This window comes from Sarcophilus harrisii, chromosome 4 (assembly GCF_902635505.1).
Source record: "Sarcophilus harrisii chromosome 4, mSarHar1.11, whole genome shotgun sequence".
In the NCBI taxonomy this organism is placed as follows: Eukaryota; Metazoa; Chordata; class Mammalia; order Dasyuromorphia; family Dasyuridae; genus Sarcophilus; species Sarcophilus harrisii.
The window spans coordinates 374,937,043-374,951,220 of record NC_045429.1 but is presented as its reverse complement, the minus strand read 5'-3'; the positions used below and the strand labels follow the sequence as shown (position 1 = coordinate 374,951,220).

Genomic DNA, 14,178 nt, shown 5'->3' with positions numbered 1-14,178 from the left:
TTCTTAGCACAAAACCTCTTGGTAGAAATCCCACATGTTATTCAACCCAGTCACTGATTTAATTATTGATTACCCATCTGTTTGATATTTATTCATTCCCAACATTAGTTTTTTCTGCCAACCACTGCTCCAGTGAATAAGTAGTCATTACTCAGTTCTTCCTGAATTCCAATATTTCCCTAAGATCTCCCACTATTCATTTATATTCTACATGACCAAATAGACTCACATTCAGGAACCAGCTTGTACTAACCCCAGATCTCCTGCTATTATCTCTAAAATCATTTACTAAAGAAATCTTTCTCTTTTTCTCCTAAGTTTCAGCCTGAAGGCTTAGATCCAGTTAACAATTTCCCAAAAGGAAATCATTTACCACAAGGAGGTCCAGAAGAAACATATATATGTCTCAGGAAAGTCTGCCATTATTACTAGAAAATCTATTCAGACCACACATTCTTGAGGTAGTAGGCCAGTTACATCATTTTAGCATTCAAAGGAGAATGCAAAAGCTAAATGAGGTATCACCCAAAGCAAATGATTTAAAAATAGAGGGAAACCCCAGAATGAAATGATTTATTTGAATACTTAGCAATGTAAATTTCAGAGTTCAATGGGTTGTACAAATCCCTCTCCCAAGACAAAAATAAAATCATGACAGTGAAATCTTCCTTTCTATAAAGCTAAGTAATACCATTGTCCCATACCTTGAGCCCTAGCCCCAGGAGTTGTTAGATTGAATGAGAGGGAGACATAGGCCTGGAAATCAAAATATTGTATGTACCTTCCAAATCCAGCTTCCATTCACTTCGAGTATAAAGAACTCTTTTATGATTGACCTGAGGAAGTCCTTAGTCCAAAAAACGTCAAAGCACTGTGCCTCATATCAAGACTGTCTACCAACACAGTCTCCCTTCAATAGCAAAATGCTATTAAAACTGAGAAACTTTCCCTCACTCAGGATTGACTTCTTTTTTATTATATAACAATCCTTGGCAGGAAGTATATATAGCAGACAATCTACCCCTCTTAAACAAATCACAATTTTTATATTGAATTCATCCCAGTCCTTATTATTTCATTTTTTTTTTTTGGCTTCTCTGAATGAGAACACAATCTGTTAATAACATATTTGTGCCAATATGTGCCGTACATATTGTGGCCCTGTCCTATGACCAAAGAACCTTACACTCTATTCCTGCCATGACCATGCAGCCCAGATAGAACTAGCAACCACCTGTCCTTAGTCAGATTCCTATTCCTGGAATCCTGCACTTAATTAAAAGTGCTTCTTCTCAGCTACGGCCATATCACCCTGAACATGCCTGATCTCGTCTGATCTCAGAAGCTAAGCACGGTAGGGCCTGGTTAGTACTTGGATGGAAGACCACCTGGGAATACCAGGTGCTGTAGGGGCAGCTAGATGGAGCAGTGGGTAGAGCACCAGCCCTGAAGTCAGGAGGACATAAGTTCAAATGTGACCTCAGACACTTAACACTTCTTAGCTGTGTGACTCTGGGCAGGTCACTTAACCCCAATTGCCTCACGAAAAAAAGTGCTTCTTCTCTTGCTCTAATTAGCCAGAACAAATACCTATCCCCTGACAAATATTGGCCTAATATCTAATGGCATTCCTCTGTCCTGATTTCCTACCAGATTTAACTTGTGCTATCTGTTTTTAAGGATCACGTCCATGAATAAACCTTACAGGGGTTCTCAAACTACCGCCCGCGAGCCAGATGTGGCAGCTGAGGACGATTATCCCCCTCACCCAAGGCTATGAAGTTTCTTTATTTAAAGGCCCACAAAACAAAGTTTTTGTTTTTACTATAGTCTGGACGTCCAACAGTCTGAGGGACAGTGAGCTGGCCCTATTTAAAAAAGTTTGAGGACCCCTGCCAGGCTTAGAAGATCTTCCTAGGTAGCCACAAATAAAGTTCTTATCTCTATAATCAAAATTATACTTCTATGTACTAAAATATAGATAACACTATAGTTGCGTATAACAAACACGAAGTTATAACTGTATTGATTAGCAATGAATAAAATATTCTCACCATATCACCAGTTACCAAGAGATTATTCTTCTCGGACCTTCCTTTCCAGTCCTAGAACCAGAAACAAACAGTACTCTCTTGGTTACTTTAAAAAGTATCCACTCTCCTTATACTCAACAAATCAAATCAGAGAGTACTGTTTTTGATAACTGACTTTACTAATTACTACCACCGGAGTGATTTTAGTTAAATTATTTAATCTCTTTGGCTCTTAGTTATTTTATAGGTAAAATGAGGAGGTGGTCTAGATCACCTCTAAGATCCAATTATGTTCTTAATCTGTGAACTCACAAAATCATTTCAGATTTTCAGCATGGATTGTATCCATCTCCCCATCACAGGGCAATGTGAATTTCTTGAGAGCATTTCTTTGTTACCCTAGCACTTAGCACAGCACCTGACATATAGTACTTAACAAATGTTTATTACTTAAATGACTGAGCTATCAGGCATAGCCATAGCTTACTGGGTGACCAGGGGAGGAACCACAGATTTAAAGGTAGAAGGGATCATAAAGGTCATCAAATCTACCACCTTCATTTTACAGGAAATTGAAAAAACTGGGACCTGACACGGTTACATGATTTACCAAAATCAGATAGTGTATCAGGAGGGATTTGGACTTAAGTTCTAAGTTCATAATATTGCCCACGGGCTTACTTTTAGATAGCAGGTGGATATACTGAGCCATTTCTTTCCAGAGATATGGAGGCTTTTTTTCAGAATGTATCCTCCTATCTGCCATTTCTACTTTTCAAACAAGCTAATTTGCAAAAAAAAAAAAAAAAAATCATAGGTTAGAGTCATCCAATTTTTCAGTAGCAATCTCTAATCACCCTTTTGCTCACTCATTAAATGTATCAGTCAGTGCTACATCCACACAACTCTAATAATGCTGTGATTATGCTTGGAATGTCTCCCTACCCCATAGGAATTTATCTAAACACAATACTAACCTTCCTCCCCTGAATCCAGCACTACTAGACTTTAATCACTGAATGGCTGCTGCCTCAAACTGAGACCTAGAAAAGACCTTAACTTAAAAAGGCCAAGGTCTCCCATTGCATGCAGGGCCATTGCCAGTCATCCTGACCTATGTCTTGCCACTGATGACTCAGAAGGAAAGAATAAGGCTGTTGACTTTGCACATCCCTGTCTCACTTAATCCAATTCATTTGCAAGTCAAGACATCACTTTCCTGATGTCATTGGTCCTTTTTGAGAACAAAGGACAAAGAACAAGAAACAAGAAGAATTCTCTTTAGAAACACTCTCAAATCCCATCACATTTTATCCTCTTATATTTTGAATCTTTGTTTCCTCTTAAAAACTATTTTCAGTTATGTTAGAGAGAAACATCTCCTTTAGGATACAGATTGATATATAATCTTTTGCACTTACAGTTGCTATTTGACAATGGAAGAAATATAAACATATGTTTGTATATCTATGAGTATGTATATGCAGTATATGTAAATTCCCTCTAGTTTTTCAGGGTTTCCCCCCAGGCTTTTCCCCTTTGCTTGGAGATCTAATTTTCCAGCTGTACTTGCCCTAGTACAATCTGATCTGAAATTAACATATTTTTCTCAGTGCCTTCACCGTAATCTGTAACAATTCCTTGTTATAAAGCTTTCCCTAAGAAATCCAATAACAAGTGATTTCTTGCCTATTTCTTTTCCTTCCTCTCATGACTGACAAGACATTATCAGATGCTCTCAATTTGTATCTTCTTTCCTTAGTAAGACAACTGAAGATAAGCCCTCTGGATCTGAGACTGAAAGACTTTAATTCAAAAATCCTGGATCTAACACTTTGGGTCATCTAACATTTGTGAATCTCAATTAATTCATCTATGAAAGGGGGGAGGTAAATTCAATAATTTATGAAAATGCTTTCAGATCTAGAGCTATTTTCTGACACCATATTTTTAAGCAGGCCTTCCCTCCTTTTTTTAGTTAGCGTTTTTTTTTTTTTTCTTAATAAAAAATTTTATATTAGTGCTACACTAAAAGCCCAAAAGTCCTTTACAAAGTAAGTCACTTAAATAAAAGTCTGATGATCAGAAAGTAGATATGAGCCTACTTTATCTCTTGCTAGTTGACATTTCTTTCCCCTTTCTTTCTTTATCCAGCTGTGGTTCTGCCATTACCCTATAAAATATATTTTTAAATGACAAAGGGTGTTCTTAATCCCACTTAAAAGACAGTTCTGTTCTTAGCTTTTGAAGACAAATTGATGCTATTAATTACATCTGAGTCAATTCAGTACCTTAAGTTAAAACTGGAAAGACCTGTACATAGGGAGGTTTTGTTAACAGCTTGAGTACATGTGAGCACTTTATTTTTTTTTTTAACATGTGGGCTTGATTAACAATTTATTTAATAATTTTTTCCAATTACATGTAAAAACAATTTTAACATTCATTTTTTAAATTTTGAGTTCCAAATTCTCTCCCTTCTTCCATTCCCAATCTGACCCCCATTGAGAAAGCAATCAATTCAATACTGGTTATACATGTGTAGTCATGTAAAGTATTTCCAGAGTAGTCACATTGTAAAAAAAAAAAAAAAAAAAAAAGCCTCAAGAAAAATAAGGAAAGTATAAAATATATGCTTCAATCTAAATTCAGAAACTATCAATTATTACTCTGGGGATAGATAGTATCTCTTCAATCATTATATTGCTGAAAATAGCTGTCATTCACAGCTGATCATCTTACAATATTACTGTTACTTAGTGTGCAGTGCATTTCGCTTTGCATCAGCTCATGTAAGCCTTCCTTGATTTTTCCGAGAGCTTCCTGCTCATCATTTCTTATAGTATAATAGTATTCCATCATAATCATATACCACAATTTGTTCAACGACTCCCCAATTAATGGGCATCCCTTCTATTTCCAATTCTTTGCCCCCAGAAAAGAGCTGCTATAAATATTTTTGTACATATTCATCCTTTTCCTTTTTGTTTTTTTAATCTCTCTTGAGATACAGACTTAGTAGTAGTATTGTTAGGTCAGAGGATATGCATATTTGTATAGCCCTTTCAGGATAATTTCAAATTGCTCTACAGAATGGTTAAATCAAGTTACACCAACAATGCAATAATGGCTCATTTTTCCCACATCCCTCCAAGATTTGTCATTTTCCTTTTCTGTCCTATTAGCCAATCTAATAGGGAGAAGGTAGTACCTCAGAATTATTTTAATTTGCTTTTCTCTAATTGTTTTAATTTGCATTTCTCTAATCAATAGTGATTGAGCATTTTTTTCCCTCATGCTATAGCTAGCTTTGATTGTTTCATGATTACTCATTCTTGGTAGCAATTCTATCTCCTTTGCCCTCCACAATATCATATTTCAAGCTTCCTGATCCTTTAATGTGGAAACTGCTAAATTTTGGAGTGCATTGTCCCAGACTTCAGGGGTTTTACACAGCTATTTTTAAAGATATATCAAAGAAACTGTAAATTTTCAGTTTTTTTTTCCAAGGAGACATGATCTAAGGAGAGGTGTGTTTACTATTCACTTGGCCTGTGCTCTTGTCTGCGAGTGAATGACCTCTTTTCTGCCCTGTAATGATGGAGAGGGCCTGTGCCCCATTACTTTTGCTAGCTCTGGTTTGTTAGTGCTCTTCCACACCTGAGTATGGGCAACAGTTTTGACTCAGTGCTAGTAAAGAGTTCCCTGCTATCTTGTAACCAGTCATTTCATCTCCTTACCATCTATATGAGTTTAGAACCCCCGAATCAAGTGCTTCTCATCCCCCTCCCCCTTCCCTTCTCCTAATTCAGTACCTCCCAAGGTCTGCCCCTGGTTTGTTCAGGCTGAGCTCATACTGGCCTGTACTCTACTTTCACCTAGGTGCAACAGCCCTTTCCTGATGACTATCTAAATTGTCTTTGGCTGGAAAATTATTTCACCCCATCCTCTTATGGGTTCTGCTGCTTCAGCAATTGTTTTATGGCATTATTTAAAGGCATTCAGAAAGGTTTGGGAGAGAACTCAGGTGAGTTGCTGCTTTTTCTCTACCATCTTGGCTTTGTCCCTAATATGTGCACTTTAAATGTGAAATGATATCACATTAAAAATATTAAAAATATTCTTTATTTTAGACTTTTTACCGATCCTAAATGTCCTTTCCCTGAGTTAATCCAATTAGTAAGGTTTTTATTATATTATGACAAAGAAATGACTTTTGGATAATGATACTGGGCATAATACTCCTACAGCCTAACCATCCAGCTTAACCATCTGGAGTGAGGAGCAGCTGGCAGGAGAAGTCACCATCTCCAGATAGTCTCTCTTGGCACTGCTAAAAAGGTAACAAATAAGGCATCTGGTGGATCACAAGATCCAGCTGTTACCAACATGTCACCTCTTGCCTTCAAAAGCAATTTATTCTCTGAAGGTGCCAGACTTGTATTTGTACAGATGTAATGAGGGTGGAAATAAGGGAAAAGTCACCACAAAGTCCAGAAAATAAACCAGTACTGGGAAGAGAGTTATAATTATTGCATCTAACATTCCCATTATGGAAGTTGGTGGTGGGAAGTGGGAACATTTCTGGACTCAGAGGCAGGAAAAAAGAACCAAATTCAAATTTTTCTTCTACCATTAAACTATTCAAAATCATTCATAACCTAGCATCTTCTACCTATCCAGTCTTCTTATACCTTACTTTCTATCCCATATTCTTTGCTACAGTAACACTGGTCCCTTCATATTTCCTTAAACAAGACTTTCCAATGTTTGGCTCCAGACATTTTCTCTGGCTGTCTTCCACACCTGGACAACAGTCCACTCCCATCTCATCTCCACTTGCTGCTTCCCTCAAGTCTTAATTACAATTCGATCTTCAACAGAAAGCATTTCCCAACTCCTCCTAATTCAAGTCCCTTGCTTCTTTTTAGTCATTTCTTATTTTTCCTGTAAATAGTACTTCTGAACATATTTTATCTCCCTGTTGTCTTCTCTATTAAAGTGTGAGCTCCTTGAGATCTGTGACTGACTTTTGCTTGTTTTTCCTATCACCAGAACTTAGCACAGTGTATGGCATATAGTTGGGATTTAATAAATGTTTACTGATTTATGTTAAACCAGTATCAAGCAATTTCTAAAATCTAGATTGTCAAAATGAAATTGGGCTTGCATGTAAAGAAGCAGAAGAGCAATTATGATTTTGCTGAAAATCTCTCACTGGTGACTCTTGGAAGAAAGAAAATACAAGACTATAAATTCTTTCCTTCTAAATATGCCTTGCCCAGTAAGTGGGCACATTTCCTTCACTTTTCTCTTCAAACATGAAAGATGTCCTATTTAAAATAAGGGAGAATACCATAATTCTCTTTTCTTATGCCTGATATTTTTTTCCTTTGAAACTTGCACTTTATAATAATATAATGATTTTTGGCATTAATAGGTTTTAAGCTTAGCTGATGTGTCCATGCATTATATTTGTTTACAAATGTACACAGAGTTCCATAACTAGGGAGAAGTGAATAAAGATTTCCCTCAGGGAATCAAAATTTAGAAGGTACTGAGATCATTGACCCTCCTTGAACACGTTGGGGGGGAAACAACTGCTTATAGTTTATTAGCAAGAATAATCAGTTAATCTGTAACAAAAAGTACAGATGCCTGCTGGACTCCAGGTGGGTAGCTCCTCTTCTTTCACATAATCATCTGGTTAAATGCCAGGATCTCCATAGCATCACCCCCAACAGAATTAATCTTTAAAAGTTGAGTTGAGGGCATCATTCATGCTTCTTCCCCAGAGTGGCTTCTAAAGTTTATTCCAAGGAATAAAAATTCTAGTTATGGTTCTGTATATACTTATATATTAAAAGCATAGCTAGGAAAAGAGTATAAAGGAGGCAGAGCCATTTGCATAACCAAGCCATCATGGTGACAGTGCCAAGCTAACAATTGCTTGCTGCTGCCTTCCCATATGCATCATTTATATTTAAAGATGTGATTTCTAAAGGGATGATTTTGAGCAGCTAATGATGGTGTTTCATGACTTGGGATGAGACACTTTAAATAATGAAAAATTTGCAAAGTCTAAAATGGTTATCTTTTTTTTTTTAAGACTTAGTAATTCTGTTGAGTTGATTTTTTTTATTTTTTTTGCCCCCACACATTAACATATGTGTTAAAGATAGACAACAAAGCAGTTGAAAATGACAAAAATAGAACTTATTCCATGGCAATTAAACAGGTAGCTATTTCTAGATGTGTGTGGTCATCTAACACACACAAAAAAAAAACTTTATAAAAAATGTCTCCTCTGATACTGTCACTATCCTGGTATAGCCCCTCACCACCTCATGCATAGACCATTCCAATAACCTGCTGGTTGGGCTCACTGCCACAAGAATCTCTTTTCTCCAATCCATCCTCCATCGAGATGCCCAAAGTAATCTTCCTAAAGTACAGATCTGACCATGCAATCCACATACATACACATTTAATAGACTATAGTGGCTCCCTATCACTTCCAGGCTTAAACAATAAAATTCTCTATTAAACAATAAAATCCTTCATAACCCGCTCTCTCCAATCTATCCATTTTCCAAACTTCTTAAAACTTATACTATTAATGCCCTAAAATCCACTAATACTGGCCTTTTTTTTTTCACATAAGAAATTCTATATCTAATTCCAGAAATTTTCACTGGATACCCCCCATTCCTGAAATTCCATAATTCCTCCACATCTGCATCTTGACTTTCCTGGAATTCTTCTAATCTTAACTAAAATCCCATCTTCTGCAAAAAAGATTTTCTTAAACCTCCTTGATGTTAGTGACTTCCCTTTCAATTAGCTTTCTGATGGAATTGTTTGTGTGCTGTCTTCCCTCATTAGAATGTAAGAGCAGGAGCTGTCTCTTGTCTTTTTTTTATATCCTCAGCATTTAGCACAGTGCCTGAAACATAGTAGGTACTTAATAAATGTTCACTGATGGATAATCAGTGCTTCCTTTTCAGTTGCTAAAAATTACGATAGCAGAACACAAATTCTGGCAAACCCCATTGAGCTAAAGAGATTGTAAGCAATGGTCCCAAAATTAATTGTATATCAGTTGTTAAAAACCAAGTTAGTTAAATTTGAAGAGTCCTCCCACTAAATAGCTAGCTAATAAATGCCAACTTGGAGGTTATGGTGCCTCATAAATCTACTCATAAAAGTATAACAACAATGGAAAAATCCATTGGTGATGAAATCACTAATTCTTGAAGCAGTAAAGCCAAAGAAAAAGCCTTGTGAGTTCATGATTTTTACAAAAGAATAAAACGTTTAGAAAATAAAAGTTTAGAGAACTAGGAAACAAATCACAATTTTCAAAAAATTACTTGAGAATTTGACAGGAAAAAAAATGAGAATCTGAAAATTAAAGAGTCTGGGAGTAAAAGGACCTGGATCAATTATTCAATTGCTGGTCTCCTTACAAATTTGTGTGTGTGTGTGTGTGTGTGTGTGTGTGTGTGTGTGTGTTTTAGAATTGTAGAACTTTCTCTGCTTTTAACACATCATAGAAGAATGTTATTATCTCTAACACAGACATACTTGAGTCAGTCACCTAGAATTTTTAAAGCATATATATGATTAATAAATAATACCACGGACAATAAATAATAAAAGTGTCTGACACCATGGTAAGTGCCGGGGATAAAAAAAAGTCAGGGGAGGGGAGGGAGACTAGCTCCTGCTCTCAAGGAATTTGCCCTCTAATGAAAGAACCAGAAAAGAGCCAGACAGTGTTGTCAAGAATTTGGCTGATCATACAAGACAGATCTATCACTTACATGAACATCTGGTATGCAATGTACCTAAGAAGACAAAACATCTCATCACAAAACCCAAGCCTTCCCAGAAGGATACAGTATACAAAATATAAACAGACATCCAGAAAAAAGCCACCCTGATTAATTATCCAGATTTTCATGGATCTGTCATGAAGCAATCTCACTTGCTCTCCACTATCCCCTCGGGACATAGACAGAACTCATACTCCATAAGCTGGCTCCCCTGTTTCACTATGTCTCCATAAATTGACTTTCACCCTCCGAGCTGTTTGCCTTCTTTCTCCCCATCTAGATCACTAGCATCTGAACTGGGCTTCCAGGAGCAAAGGAGCCCTGGGGAAGTTAGTCCACTCGAGCCAGGAATGATATCCCACCTCACCACCAGCTATCTTGATTAGTAAATTAGTAATTGCTGATGCTCATAGCCCACTACATGTAGCCATACAAAAGAATTTCTTCTCTTTATATCTTATCCTGCTGCTTCTTGGATTCTTTTCCTCCTTTTCTTGTTCTGGGCATAGTAAACAAATCAATATTACCACTGATTCTGGAAAGGGCATTTATATTGACTGCCTTCTGGCTGGATCCCCAGAATAAAGCAACGCTCCCCAGTCACCATTAGGAATAAGACCCTTTATGAAAAGGACTTTCTCACTTTTGTATTTGTGTCCTCAGTATTTAAGGCTTGATACAAATTAAGTGTTTAATAAGTGATTTTTTCATTTATTCATGCTAACGGGGATACAGGGTAAAAAAGAGATTTTGGTCTTTGCAGTAAAATTGGCATTAGCTGTAAATTCCAGAGGCTCAGCTCAACTCTCCCTCTCAATGTGTTTAAAAAGGAACCAATTTCTCACAGTTCTCCCTGTCTCTTTCTCCCTGGCCTAGGAAGAGTATGACTTGCCTTTTTTTCTAAAAGCACCTGGCAGGGAGCAGAGATTTGATTCATCCCAACAGCTCTCACAGTAGGGGCTGTGACCAACCAAAAATAGTCACTGTATTAGTAACTCCTATAGCAACTAAATGTCCACAGCCTTGTTAGAATTATGGGAATAGTGGTGCTGGTGTTGCAGTCAGAATACTCCAACCTCTGTCCACAAAAGTTCTCCAAAAATTGGTATAAGTACAAACTAGAGCTAAGTGCTATAGTGGTTAGAGCACCTGGTCTGGAGTCAGGTTCCTGAAGTCAAACCCGGCTCAGATACTTACTAGCTATGTGATATTGGACAAGTCACTTAACTCTCTACCGCAGTTTCTTCATCTCTAAAACGAACTAGATAAGGAAATGACTAACTACTCTAGTAGTTAGAAAATCCCAAATGGAGGCAAATTATTTAAAACTAAATAATTAAAAGACTCACTAGAGCAGTTGTTCATAACCTTTTTTTTTTTCTATGATGGACTCCTTAGCCAGTCTCATGAAACTTATATATCCTTTCTCAGAATAATGTTTTAAATATGTAAAATATAATACATAAGATTGAAATGAAATGAAATTATAGTGAATAAGAACTGATATCCAAAAGTTCATGGATTTTCATCAAGAACCTCTGCCCTGAAAAATGAATATCTCAGAAGATACTGTCAAATGTGGAGATGAAAGAAAAGCTGTTTAGAGTTTTTGTAAGAAAGGGACACACAAGGAAAAATTAAAAAGAATGACTGTATTTGAATTGAGATGACAGGTTTGTGGTCAAGCTCTACTACATTAACCTTTGTGATCTTGAGCAAGTCATTTAATCCCTCGAACCTCTATAAAATTATTGGGTTGAATTTGAATCACCAATTGAAAAATGAAAGGAACTTCTAAGAATAATCTAGTCTACCTCTTTCGTTGTATGACTGAAGAAATAGAGGCCTAGAAAGGTTAAGTGATTTGTGTATAATTACAGAATTAGTCAATAAACATTTATTAAGCCTTTACCCTGTGCCCGGAACTGCACTCAATCCTGAGCATACAAAAAAAAAAAAAAAAAAAAAAACAAATGGCAATCCCCTATTCTTACAATCTAGTGGAGGAGACAACATGCAAACATTCATGTATAACCCAGATTATAAAGGATAAACTGAAAATAATTAACAGAGGGAAGGCACTCAAATTAAAAGCAATAGGAAAAGGCTTCCTGTAGAAGACGAAACTTTCATTGGAGTTTGAAGGAAGTCAGGAGATAGAAATGAAAATGGAGACTATTCCATGAATCAGAGAACAATCAGTGAAAATGCCCAGTCAGGAGATGAATTGTATTGTCTTGAGACAGACTAGGAGATGAGTGTCATTGGAACTCGAATACTGGAAGAATCCTTGTAATATGTAAAAAGACTGCAAATATGGGGTTGGGATGGAGTGTCCTATTGATTAGGGCAGGCTTTAAGTGCCCAAAAGCAACAATAAACATTGGAAGGGGGAATCTGAGCCCAAGTTTGCAGACTTCAAATACAGCACTGTGGGATCCCAGTTAGTGAAAGCTATTCCAAAGTGGTCAAGGAATTAGATTGAAAGCTCTTACAAGGATACTGTGCCTAATAATCTTGAATGGGGGAATTATTCAAACCAACCAACTCCTGGTCTCATGAGATTGAAAGTCATAACAAAGACATAGTAATCAGGTGCAAGTAATAGTAAGACGTAACAAGGGCAATGTGATCAGGGCATAATCTTCACTGTGTTGACCACATAGTTTTGGGTATCTTCTAGGCACTCACCCAAGGGCTCTGGTGTATCACCCAATCTCTGGGAGCCAGGCCCAAAATGCAAATCCTAAATGACATCTGTAATAATGCTTTGCAGCTCCTCCTCCCTATGTAGTTATAGAAATAATTACCACAGCAATTTTTGGGGGGGGGTCTTTGCAGGGATCCACTGAATTGTCTAGCAGCTGCCCCCAGATAGCCCCTATGTAAATAACCCATTATAAGTATTAAAATAATTCATATAACCATAATGGAGCTTCTTGTCTCTTTCTTTAGGACAATTAGGATTTGATTGCTGGTGGGGAAGGAGACTCAGATTTCCTTTGTTTGGGGGATTTCAGATCAAAAATATCAATGTATCTCAAATTCTGTTGTCCTAAGCCTTTGTGGCACAGCATGAAATACATAGACTAGATCAAAGCTTCTTAAACAGTGGGTTGCAATCCCATATGAGGTTGCATAACTGAATATGGAGATCACAAAATCATGATTTACTTTCAATAAATGTTTGATTTGTATACTTATTTTGTATACCTATATACCCAGAGTCACATTAAAATTTCTTGGGCAAAAAGGAGTCATGAGTGGAAAAAGTATAAGAAGCCCTGGACTAGACTAATAGGATGCACCCCTTAAATCTAAGGCAACCTGACACACACCTAGATCCACAAAGCTTTCCAGGGACTTTTGCAACACAAGTAGACACAAACATCTAGGGAAGTCAAACAGCTGACGATCAGTACTTCATGTCTCTGCCAAAATAGTATTCTGTCCTTCAAGATACTTAACTCTTCAGTGTATAAAGTCAATTTGGAGATCACTATCAACCTAATGGTAGGATAGAGGCTCTTGACTTCATTTAGAAATATAGGCTTCAATTGCTGCTCATCAGTCAGTTGTCCTGCTTTCAGGATTATGGTCATTGGTCATTATAAGATTCAAGTTGACACTAGCTTTCATCTAGAACAGAAACAGAACAGCCCAATTATACTATTTATATATAATCAAGGTATTAAAAATCAGCCTTTTCTTTCTCTCTTCCTCATAAATATTTCAGGTATTCTGAGGTCAGAAATTCATTTTCAACCTAATCCAAATGCAAAATTACTCCTATTAAAACCAATTTATTTCACCAATATATTTCTGTTACAATGATAATGGAGGAATTATGATGAAGAAAGAAAGAAAGATGGGTATCTCAATGTTTTAAGCTCAAAATTAGAAATGCATAAATTTAAGGATCAGATGAATTTATTCAGCATTTAAGCTCTTCAGTATAATTGTACAGCACAGTAGATGAAGACTTAGATTTGATGTCAAGAAAATATAGCCGTAGGACTTGCTCTCAACTTTGGTCTCAGACACACTAGCTGTATTACCCTAGAGAAGTCATTTAACCTCTATATCAGTTTCCTCAATGTTAAAATAGGGAATATAATAGTACCACAGCATAAGAGCACCATAGAATTATTGTGAAGATAATATGAGATTTTTGTCAAGTGAGCAGCACAATGCCTGGCACAAAGTATATGCTTATAACCTCCTTTTCTTTCCTTAGTACTTGCCCTTTAAGAACCTTTTTTCTACATGACTATGTAGAAAATGTATTTATAAAACAAGGGCTATTT

The 14,178-nt window shown here is 36.7% G+C and overlaps 1 pseudogene; it reads left to right on the top strand.

Annotated features, from left to right (window-relative positions):
* Window positions 1–1,294: 1,294 nt before the first annotated feature.
* LOC111720455 lies at window positions 1,295–1,413 on the top strand (annotated as a pseudogene).
* The last annotated feature ends 12,765 nt before the right edge of the window (window positions 1,414–14,178 follow it).